General features: G+C 35.6%; 1 pseudogene; it reads right to left on the bottom strand.

Moving 5' to 3' along the window:
• Window positions 1-7,361: 7,361 nt before the first annotated feature.
• Window positions 7,362-12,603, bottom strand: LOC130047409 (carbonyl reductase [NADPH] 1-like; annotated as a pseudogene).
• Window positions 12,604-13,095: the final 492 nt, after the last annotated feature.

Raw genomic sequence — 13,095 nt, 5'->3', positions numbered from 1 at the left:
ATCAAAATTATGAAGATAACTGATTTTCAAGGAACCTCTATAAAATATTAAGTCTATTTTACTCCTTTGTTAAAGAGACACTACATCTCATTTTCCACATTTTAATGAAGTGTTTTTTAAACCATATATTGATAAAATGATAAAATTCACATCGATATTGACAATTTTGAACATTTGGGATGCATCAATTTACTCTCAACTGCGCGTTGAAGATCGTCCGGAATTCAAAGGTTTCTTCATGCTGACTCGGACTTTTGAATGCTTATTTACATCACGTGGTTTTGAATAACAGCAAAGGTGTTGTGTAGGAAATTATCTAAATTCCTCTTCAAGGGGGTCCACACTCACCTTTCAAGTACATAAGATTATTCCCTGCTCCTTATAATAACTAATTATAAATAATTATTTCAACAGAAACCCTTCCATGTTCCCATTGACCGATGTTTTTACAACTAACATGTCTCGTGTTCAGATAAAAATAGCACGTACTTACTTTTAAACGTATTGTCTTCGCAGTTAGTCTCAATGGCAGATTTAGGGAGCCAGTATCCCCCCTCCCTTTTTATGCCACAGATTGTGAATGAAAATCAAAATTTTGTACCCGAATGGCCGATTACTTTGGCTAATCTTTGACTTTCATACCCCTCTTCGGAAATCCTAGATCCGCCACTGAGTTACATGCGTTTCTCCGAGCTCTCTGTTTTCCAACGGTCATACTGATCCCTAGGTAAATTTTATTTCACGCATGAGTTTTATCTCATTCTATTTTTACCTCTTTTCTCACAGAATCTGTCAAAATGCTAAATCTATCAACTACACTTTCTCTCACTGGACGACATGCTGCACTGTTTACTGTCTATGCGCATGCGTCTGAAGACTAAAAGGAGGAGACTCGATATTTTTTGTATAGGCCATCAAAAAGTATTAATTTTTACGTTAAAACGATAATTTTTAACTTTAGATAAGTGTTATTTTCGTAAAGTTCATACTTTCAACAATGCAACAAAAATTGAGAAAGCGCTGGGAAAATTGTCATTTCCTGATTTTTGCGCAAAATGAGCTGTAGTGTCTCTTTAAATGAAAGGTGAAGGTAAAAAACTGATAAATTTCATAACTCCTATAAGCAATACAAAATAGACAGTTGGGCAAACACGGACCCCTGGACACATCAGAGGTGGGGTCAGGTGCCTAGGAGGAATAAGCATCCCCTGTCGACCGGTCACACCCGCTGTGACCCCTATTTATTGATCAGGTAAACGGAGGTAGTCAAACTCAGTGTGCCAGGAACGGCCTAACATTCGGTATGAAACACGTCAGACGACATTTGACCCAATGATAGGTTGTATTGACGAACTAGATCGTTATAACGACCATAGAATTTGCGAATTGCTGATTTTAATCGAGACTGTTGAAACCCCTATACCATCAACTTATTTGTCAGTATCGTGCCTCGATTTAAAAAAAATGACTATACACAGAACAAGCTCTTGTACATGTTTATCGAATCAGTTGAGAGATATAAACATCATATGCAGGTGATAATGGACTATTGCTACATAAATATGGGAAGTTGACGATAGAGAAGTTGACATCATCCCATTTTTCATATAGCTGAGTTGTCAGTTTGCCGTTAATGCCTACTTTCAATAAAATATCTAAGTATGAAGCAGAAGTGGACGACTCTGTGGTGTATTTTATTTCGAGATCACAGGGATAAATCGAATCGACATATGAATAAAGTTATTATTGTTGATAGACAAAACGTCGTCGGGATATCTAAATGTCGAATTGAAGGCCACATCAAGAGATTTTTTCTTCTCACGTAGAAGTTTTTGAATAAATTCTGCTTCATATGAATATAGAAACAAGTCAGCTAACAAAGGAGCACAATTCGTGCCCATGGGAATTCCAACAGATTGTTGGATGACCTGATCACCAAAGACTGATATAAAATAAAGTACATAATTTCATTCCTTTCATTCATTAACACATTTACACTAACTTTGAAATATGTTAAGATTCATTTTCTTACCTCAAGTCAGATAAAAGATGTCAAAAGATATGCAAAGAAAACCACCCTTCAACATTCTGCTAGTGAATACAACTGACTATCTACAAATCAAACACAACTCAAAAACCATTAACAACAACTGCATGCATGGTTTAATCATAAGGAAAGCCATTAAGTTCATAATTACATTACTAGAGATCTTAATAGAAAAATATGGAAAACCATTATAGAATCCAATAAAAGTTTATGTTTTGCAACTTGCATATTTTATTTACGCTAAAAATAAAATAAATTCTTATCAATTTATACTGCTACAAACACGAACAACAATCTTCATCATAAAAGAGTTCAGTCGTGTATTCCAACTTATTTCAAGTTCAAGTCTACACCCTGTATTTCCTACAAATATATTTCTACTATTGCATCCAAACTTTTTGATTATAAACAAACTTTGCAGTACCTAGATATAGACAATATTATACTTAACCCAACTACGTGTTCTTGTTCTTCATCTTCTTTCAACTATAGTCCAGCTGGACCTGTCATTACTGGTGATGTTGATGTAGTTGAAAATGAGGACCTCAAATCACTTAATCTAAAAGGTCCTTAATACAGTCTTTCTATTGGCGGCAGAACTTCATCTCTATTATGAATTATGTCCAAGATTATGACAGATGATGGGCTAAATATGAAAATGAGGAACTTGATACATTGTCAGAATGGATTAGAGGTATTAGAGGAATACTAAAATCCCGCATTAGACTTATGAAAACAAAAGTACATACCATCTATCCTTCTGTGTTTAGTAAACCAGAAGTGATAAAAGAATTGGATAGGTTACATGAGGAATATGTTTTGGTTCCAGCTGACAAAGCTTGTAACAAAATTGTTTTTGTTTGTAAGCCTACAATTGTATTTCAAACAAACTTAGCATTAATTTCACTTTTGGTAATCGTACTTATACTCCAACTACCCTTTCAAAAGATGAAAATCTTCAAAACCATACTTCAGTTTTAGACACATGCAAGGTGAAGATGACTAACAGTGATCAATCTCATAACTCCTACAAGCAATACAAAATAGATAGTTGGGCAAACACGGACCCCTGGACACACCAGAGGTGGGATCAGGTGCCTAGTAGGAGTAAGCATCCCCTGTTGACCGGTCACACCCGCCGTGAGCCCCATATCCTGATCAGGTAAACGGAGTTATCCGCAGTCAAAATCAGTGTGCCAAGAACGGTTTAACAATAGGTATGAATATCTAATATCCCAGTGAATAGGTCGAATGAATATGAGTTACCATACCTATACTGGACTCCTCAACTACATTAAAACCCTTACAAATAAAGATTCATTGCTGAATCCAGTAAGTTCTCTACCAAGCCCCTATCTTTGCTCCTTACGACAATTTTAACAGTTGTAAAGGAGAAACTTCAAACTTACTGTGCCACTTCATATGCCAGAAGTGGTGTAAATCTAATGTAGATTCTAAAAAATTCTAAAGAACTTTCAAAAAGAAAGAACCACCTACAATAGTTCTGAAGATATCTAACAGGTTACCTTTTCCTAGAATTAGGTCAGATCTAAAGGTCAAAGGGCATACGACATAGTATGAGATAAAAAGGTCTTACCATCAGAAATATATGCACAAAATATGAAAAATCTACCTTGAATAGTTCAGGAGATATTGAATAGGTCAGTCATTCAAAAAATAAGTCCAACTCTAAGGTCAAGGTCAAACTTCACAAAATAATAAAGTCATGTCATAAAGAACCTATATACAAAATATGACAGCCCTACCTTAATTAGTTCACGAGAAATTTGGATTTACTTTATATCAGGAAGCTTTCATAAAAAATTAAACTTTTATAGCCTAGTGGTTTTTGGAGAAGAATTTTTTTTAAAGATTATGCCTAGATATATACGCGCATGTAAAACTTTGACCCCTATTGTGTTCCCACCCTACTCCCGGGGGCCAGGATGCGATCAAACTTAAATCGCCGCTTCATCGGTAAGCTTTCATATAGATTTGAACTCTTCTGCCCCAGTGCCTCTTGAGCAGAATTGTTTTTAAAGATTCCCCCTATATACTCGCATGTAAAACTTTGATCCCCTATTGTAGCCCCATACTGCCGACGGGCCCATGTTTTAACAAACATGATTCTGCACTTTGTCAGAAAGCTGTTTCGTTAAATTCAACTTTCCTGGCCCAGTTCTTCTGGAGAAGACGATTTTTAAAGATGTTCCCTATATACTCGCATGTAAAACTTTGATTCCCTATTATGACCCCATTCTACCACCGGGGACCATGTTATGCACAAACTTGAATCTGCATTATGTTAGAATGCTGCCATATAAATTTCAACATTCCTGGTCAAGTGGTTCTTGAGAAGGTTTTTAAATGACCTCACACTGTCTTTGCATTTACGTGATTATCTCCCCTTGGTGAAGGGCGTTGTTCTTTATCTAAAGAGACTAAAATTCCTATCGCCTAAGAATACTTGTTGCCTAGTGTGGTTGAAATTGGCTCATCGGTTCAGGAGAAGAAATCGAAAATGGAGAAAGTTTACAGACAGACGGACGACGGACAAGGGGTGATCAGAAAAACTCACTTGAGCTTTAATCTCATAGTTGCCTATAAAGAATACAAAATTAAGAATAGAAACGCATGGACACCTGGACACACCAGAAATGGGATGAGGTGCGTAGGATAGGTAAGCAGTCCCTATTGACCGTTCACATCCGCCGAAAGGCCTGTAACTTAATCAGATAAACGGAGTAAAAGTTGAGTTGAAGACAAGAGCAACTTTTTCTTCTCGAGTAGATTAAGAAGACAAAAACATGTCAGCTATTAAAAGAGCACAAGTTTTGTCATTGTAGACTTTTAATTATTTTGGTGTATCAAAATCAATTCTTTACATGCCAAAAGTAACTTTAAGTGTGTTTTAATTAAATGAAATGCTTAGATTACCAGTGACGTATGAAACAGTTGTTAACCATTTTGTAAACGGATTAAATTCAGGCGTCAGACAGGTCAATTAGCACGTTAACTCCTAGTAGATCTTTAAACATTGTATAATGATATTTTGTGCAGCGGAAGAGTGTACTATCTATCAAAGGAAGGGATGTCGACTGATTATTTGTTTTTCCAATTTTTCGAAGGAAGGTGAGAGAGAAAAAATTTGGTTAATGTTTTGTCGGTGCAAGAACTTTGTCTTTAAAAGACAGTCGCCTTTGTCCATGCAGTATCATAAAAGCAGTTTGACAGAGACTGTGTGTAACCTACGAGAAATGGTTATGTAGAGGCTAAGGTCAGCTAAAGCATTTGCATTCTGTTCTGGTCATCATCATTTCACAAAAACGCACTAACGTAGGGAATAAAAAGTATTCGCTCTATCTTCACATCTGATGACATAAAACAAAATGTTTATATTTTGCCAACAGCCCATCGTAGTTATTAGACACCGAATATTAAATTTCATCAAACTCATTTTATAATGCACTAGTTAAAATCTCGCGCAAAAGCGGGAAATTACAATTAAATAATTGAATTTCTGCGCACATAAAATAAATGAACGATATCTTTGATTCAAATGAATTTAAGAACAATTTTTGAGCAATTGCGTGCATTAGTTATTTTATATTTATTGATATTGTATACAGTAAATAAAACGTGATTATTAGGAAGTCATTTGGAGCTCAAATTAAATGTTCCTTTTGTAACATAAATGATCCCTCTCCGTATTGAAAATTAGAAAATGATTTTAATAATGTAATTGGAATCCGTCATACAGAATAGTTGACCAAAGACAAAATTTGAAACTCAGTATTATGAATGTGTTTATAATGGAACTTTTTGTCCAGTGCGACAATTTAAGGGCAAAATTATGAATACTATACTATACTCCAACTCTACCGTCAAGAGATGAAATTCTTCAAACTCATGCTTCAGTTTTACAAACATTGAATATCCCAATCAATGGGATGGATGATTTACTGTACCTATTCTGGATTCCTAAACACAAAAAACCCTAACAAGGAAATATACATTGCTGGATTGAGGAAACCCTTTCTTTCCTCTTCACGAAAATATCATCAGTTGTGATGGAGAAACTTCAAACGTATTGTGCCACAACCTATGACAGAAGTGGTGTAAATGAAATGTGGATTCTAAAACATTTTAAAGAACTTTTAATAAAATTGAAAATGTAAAACTTTTCTCGAGTCAACAACACCACAATCTATGACTTTTCAACATTTTATACGACCATTCCTCACGATAAATTGAAGACTAGACTTTCTAATAACATATAAAGTTGCTTCTTCAACAAAAATAGCAAAAAGGAAATTTTCATATCTAGTGATCAGTCATCCAAAAACTTGCTGTGTTAAACACCACGCAGCGCAAATTCTATGTTCATTATGATAATCTAGTTTACCAACAAAACCTAATGGTGGGTTAAATGCTGATGTATTTCACACCGATTATTAGACCGTTCTTGGCACATTGATTTTGACTACGGATTATTCCGTTTACTTGATCAAGATATAGGACTCACGGCGGGTGTGACCGGTCGACAGGGGATGCTTACTCCTCCGAGGAACCTGATCCCACCTCTGGTATATCCAGGGGTCCGTGTTTGGCCAAATTTCCAATTTGTATTCCTTATAGGAGTTATTAGGATGATCACTGTTCGTTATTCTCACTTTTCAAGTGGCGTTAAAGGACTGACAAACGTTCAGAAATGACAGGCCACTAGTTGTAGGTGAAGTACCACAAATTTAGTCCTATGTCTAGTGCTCTGAAGTGTAACATTGGAGTTTTTAACATGCCAAACACCTGCCGCGAAATGGTTCCACCGTTTTTAAAATGTCTGAAAAACCAGTGATTCTCAATTCTAAATGCCGAGTGTTTAACCAAGGAGCAATCACTACCTACAATGCATGTAACTTTACGTCGCAAGATGGACGTGACCATGGCTCGAACGGGACTCGAACTCATAACATTCTGGTTACGAAGTGAACGCTCTACCACTGAGGCACCGGAATTTTGTATTCTTTATTGGATTTGTGAGGTTGATGACTTTTGGTTATCTCCTCTATTTCATTATATGGACTAAAGTTGTGAACATTTTATCATTACTGTAATTACGATAGTGTTTTTTCCTCATTTTAGTTTAAATTACCTACAGTGTATGACTGGTATTTTAAAAGTCAATATATGTACTGGAGTACAATGTACCTACAATGTATTTCATTAAGCATACACTGTAGAGAACCTCAGTACATAAAAGCCCAAAACCAGTTTCTGTCGGATTCTGACACAATGCAGCATCAATCAATAAACTAGTATGTATCCATTTATTCTTCTAGTACAATCAATTACAAGTAACGTTCTGTTATATACTATCACAAAGACAGTAATGTAGTATCCCTGTATACTGCACAGACAATGTCACTGACGTCATGATGACGTAAATGTTGCACACGTTGAGCACTATTTAATCTACTTTGTAGGTATACTCATCCCATTTATGTACTTGTTTGCCTGCAACAAAGTCACCAGCGGGGCTTTTGGTCCCTTCTGGAAGAAGAGACAAATAAATGGGCGTGTCAGCGCCTTCGTCGATGGTTTTTGTACCTTTGTGAGAGGTCAAATCAGTGTCCACATATCCTGGACAGCAAGCATTGACGATGATGTCTTCTCTGGGGTCAGTAGAAAGCTGACGATTTTGGATTTTATGAGAGCACCGTAATTCCGATTTTTGACATTCCGTAAGAGCTATCCGAATAGCCTTCCTTTTCATGATCACCCGTCTTTGCCGCCTGTACGAAAGCGTTAAGTAATATCGTCAGTTCCTCTCTTGTTATGTTAGGATTCAGAAATTTAGCTTGCATTTCGGGACTACATTTCCTGATGGCATAGCTGCTTGTCATACTAGATACATTGACCACTCTAGCATGCGGTCTCAGAAGCGGGAAAAATGCATCTGATATAACGACAGTTCCAAAGTAATTTGTTTTCATCGTAACTTCAGCCTGCTCACTGATAGGGGCAGTTGATCCTAGTTTATGTGTGATTCCTGCATTATTTACTAGAACATCTAAGCCTCCATACGTATTCTGGATGAAGTCTCTAAACACTTCGATGCTGGTTTGATCATTGATATCAAGTTGGTGGAATTTAGGGTTAAGGCCCTCATCATTTAAGCTCTGGACCGCCTTTTTACCAAGTTCTTCATTTCTTGCTGTCAAAAAAACATCACCTTGGAATTGCTTGCACAGGCCTCTTACAATAGCATACCCTATTCCTTTGTTGGAACCAGTTACCTAGAACAGAACAAGAACAGTAGATATAGTAGAGAGTCATAATACGTGAATATATAACACAGGTTAGTCTAGGTCACCTACACGTTTGTCAATGCAGTGTTCTACGAGACAAACGTTGGGAAGTCAAACGGCTTGTGTGACCTAGGCTAAACACAGGTTGGCTTCCTCTGATTAGCATCAAAATGGTGTGACTCAAACTGTTAATATTCTGTTTTCGATTTGATCCTTTATCATATCTGAGGACAGTATTATACCGAATGACAATTATAATGACACCAGGAAGAATATGGTAACAATGTGGTTTGAATTCAATTATAAAGTTTCGCATATGAGACTATGTACTGAACATAAACATTTCTTTTCGAGTAGATATCGATGAAAATAATATGTAAACAGGAATTTCGATGTTATAGTAAAAGAATTCCATTTCTCCTGCCAATAACGGGCTTTGGGATAATGATTAGACCTTTCATTGCACGGAGCTAATACCAGCCTGACGTATTGGCTTGTCGGGATTACGTATACAGATCGTGGCAGGATACGTGGCAGAGAGAAAGTGACGTCTAAGCAGCGCAAGCTTACCTATTTGATCTCTAGCTACACCAAAGTGTGGCGTGTTTGTTTTTTTTTTTGTTTTGTTTTTTAATTTAGGGGGGGGGGGACATTAAAAGCTTTGTTCATAAGCATGTACATAAGCATCAGCTTTAATACGTCAGTGGCGGATTTATAGTGGGGCGCAGCCCCCCCCCCCCCCACCACCCCACACACTCACTAAAATTTCAAACTTAAAGGACACGACGCATGTTTCTAAAGTTTCTCATTTTTTCAGCAAAATTAATTCTTTTCATGCCTAAAACTACTTTAAATTTGTTTTAAATGAAATATTTTACCTAGTTTTCGAGTTTGAAAGCGATGAAATTCAAATCTTTCGATACACATATTTATTTTCGCTATTTTACGCGCCATTATGTGTGACGTCATATGCGCCCTCGGGTTTGAGAACAGATTATAAACATTTCATAAACAGATTAGATTTAATCGACAAAAAAAACAATTATCACGTTAACGGCTTGTAAATAATATTGCATTAAGATGTTTTGTGCCGTGCTCGTGTGTACTAGTTGTCGCTAGAAAGGATTTAGACTGAGTATTTTTCAATTTATCGAAGGAAGGTACGAGAAGAAAGACGTGGATATTTTTTGTTGGAGCAAGAACTTTACCTTAAAAACAAACACCCAGTCACATTTTCAAAAACCGCTTGGACAGAGACCCTGATAAACTGCGAAAAAATGGATATATCGAAGTTATAAGAATTGGTAGGCCTACAGCATACATTCTGTTTTGGTCTTCAAATTCAATATACTCGGATCAACTGACCTTCACCTTGTACATGTAACAACATATATACAATGTAACTTGTGTTCTCAGTTTCTACCAACTGGTAGATTTATAAAAAATTTAATGATACAAAATAATTGAACTTTGAATTACTAGTATAAGTAATAGAATATTGTATTTCCTAACTTTGAATTGAATTATGAAATTATTTCCTCATTGAACTCGTAAAATCTTTCAAGAGTGCGTCAGTATAACGCCGTGCTCCCACTTCTTAACGACATGCTGATCACATATTGAAAAATAATAATAAGATTGCTTTATCAAATTAAAATAACGTGATTTCCACTTTAAATTTGATTATTTTTATTGATTTGTGTGGGTTTTTTCCCTTTTCTTTCTTTCCGAAATGCACCCGTGACAGTAGCTTGGCCTAGTAGTCAACAATGTAAAGTGTTATAATTTGTCTAATCCAAAAATAAATAATGATTGCACTGTTTATTAGAAAAACAGCACCAATTACAGATGTATAAAGGAATAACATCACCAAACAGTTTGTAGATAGCGATCCATATAAACATTATTTTACTCGCAATATTGCCGATTTCATACTCGCTTTCCTCGTTATATTTGGGTATTTTGTATGCGCTGGTGGTGAAAACATATAAAACTCGGGAAATTTGTCAACATCGATTTAAATATTGAAAAATCTAAACATCTAAATGGGTTAAAATTTAAATTAGTGCTGGAGTTCCACAAGGTTCAGTTTTAGGACCTCTACTATTTCTCATTTACATTAATGACATTGTCCTTGACATAAAATGTAACATTAATTTTGTGGTCTAGGAAATGGCTCGTTAACTTAAATCCCTCTAAAACAGAATCATTAATAATAAGCAACAAACGTACACAAACTACTCATCCGGACTTATTCTTCAACAATTGTGTCATTAAAAATGTTGAATGTCATAAGCATCTAGGCGTTACATTTTCCCAAAATGAGTCATGGTCAAGCTACGGAAAATTTGTCACATATTAGATAGGAAATCATTAGAGAAGGTTTTTTTTTATATTTATTTTATCAGACCTAATCTTGAATATACTGACGTAATATGGGATAGTATTTCTACTGAACTTGATCATAAAATCGAACATCTTAATCAAGAAGCAGCCAGAATCATAACCGGGGGTACAAAACTTACAAATTATATTTAATCTTTATAACGAATTGGGTTGGGAACCGCTTGAAAGCAGAAGGAAAAAATATATAATTATCCAATTTTATAAAATGGTCCACGGCCTAACTCCCGAGTACATGTACTTATGTAATCTTGTTCCTCCCAAAATATATGAATCCCACTCGCATAACACAAGACAAGCTGACAATATATTACAAACCAAATGTAAAACCACGCAATACAAAAATTCATTTCTGCCCAGTAGTATCTCTCTGTGGAATAGTCTTCCTGACGATGCGAAAAACAACCCCTCAATATCAAATCTCAAAAGGCATTTGAACATAAATATTTTAAAAAATCCCCTCCCCCATACTTCCTCATAGGTTCACGACAAGCTCAGATTTTACATGCACGTCTACATGAATTCCAGTTCATTAAAGTATCATTTAATCACAAAAAATGTTGTCGGCAGTCCTTTATGCTTATGTGGTGAAGTAGAAGACAGCAAACATTAACTCTTAGAATGGCCATTGTACCATCAACTCAGGGCCAGGTATGTTTTAAATCTAACACAAGTGTGTAACATTAACACAAATACTCTGCTTTTTGGAAATTCACACTTATCAGTATCTGAAAACATAACTATATTTCAATCAGTACATCAATTTATTCAAATGTAAAGATTTGCTGTACCCTATAAAACCTGATATATCAGCAATACTTTCGCTTGCATTCTAATATTTGCCTTTTGTATGCAAGGAGAAAATAACGAACAGTGATCAATCTCATAACTCCTATAAGCGATACAAAATAGATAGTTGGGCAAACACGGACCCCTGGACACACCAGAGGTGGGATCAGGTGCCTAGGAGGAGTAAGCACCCCCTGTTGACCGGTCACACCCGCCATGAGCCCTATATCCTGATCAGGTAAACGGAGTTATCCGCAGTCAAAATCAGTGTGCCAAGAACGGTTTAACAATCGGTATGAAACACGTCATGGGTTGTATTGACGAACTAGATCGTTATAACGATCATAGAATTTGCGAAATGCTGACTTCAATCGAGACTGTTGAAACCCCTGTATCATCAACTTGTTTGTCAGTAGCTTACCTCGATTTAAAAACTGACTATACGCAGAACAAGCTCTTGCATATCGATTCAGTTGAGATATATACATGTAAACACCATATGCAGGTGATAATGTCGGAATATTGCTACATAAATATATATGTTCTAAATGATGTTGAAATATTCACACAACCCCATCACATATTATCATCACCATTGTTTTATCATTATTTTGTATGTGCATGTAAATGACGAATCGCATAATATATGTTTATGTTTAGAGCAACACGATTCTGATTTATCAATGTAAAATAGGAGACGGATTTATATAAGTGCTAGCACTTGTTTCCGAATCCTGTTTCATTTTGCACCTGTTTGTATGTTTCATGCAATGTTTCATTCAATAAATATAGTTTAAACCAAACATACAAATTGTTTCTTTATATTTATAAAAGTAACCGTTAAAACAATTACCTCATTACTGATCAAAATAATGAAATTTAACGGTGATCAATTTTCAACGACCGATTTTGAGAAATGAATCTTGAGATCGTTTTACAATGGGGTCACTTAATTAATAATACACCGGCAAGAGGTCTATGGTTGTATGGGGAGCAAAATAATTTATATGATATCGGTGATTGATATCGACTTACCACTGCAACCTTTGTTGCCATGCTGAATATTTTGTGTACGTCAATGCAAATGATGACCACTAATGTTCAAGCGTCCTAGATATTCCCATCTACGGAACTCAGTTTGGACCTGTATTTCTTTCCTCGCCGTGCAGATAACGTTTTAATGCATCTGTAATTTCATTTAGAATTATGACTATTAAATAGATATATTAAATGTATATATGTACATGGAATAAGAATTGTGAAATTAAACAGCGAAATCATAAGATAAAGTATTAGTAAGAGCGGAATGAGACTTTCTACAGCGGTGAGTACGGAAGCCCATTTAGGAAAATATCAAAAATATTTCTTAAATTGAAATAACGAATTCCAGAATTATTGTTATAGAGACACAACATAAGTTTATGACTTTTGAGTGTACTTCTCTATTTTTTTAATTATTAGTTTGGAGTAATTCTCAATCCCAGAAGCATCTGGTGCAAATCTACATAAAATCAACTCCCATTAGTACTTTCAGTACTTTGATTACAT

This window comes from Ostrea edulis, chromosome 1 (genome assembly GCF_947568905.1).
Source record: "Ostrea edulis chromosome 1, xbOstEdul1.1, whole genome shotgun sequence".
Taxonomy (NCBI): domain Eukaryota; kingdom Metazoa; phylum Mollusca; class Bivalvia; order Ostreida; family Ostreidae; genus Ostrea; species Ostrea edulis.
The sequence above is the reverse complement of the archived record's forward strand: the minus strand, read 5'-3'. Positions and strand labels throughout refer to the sequence as shown.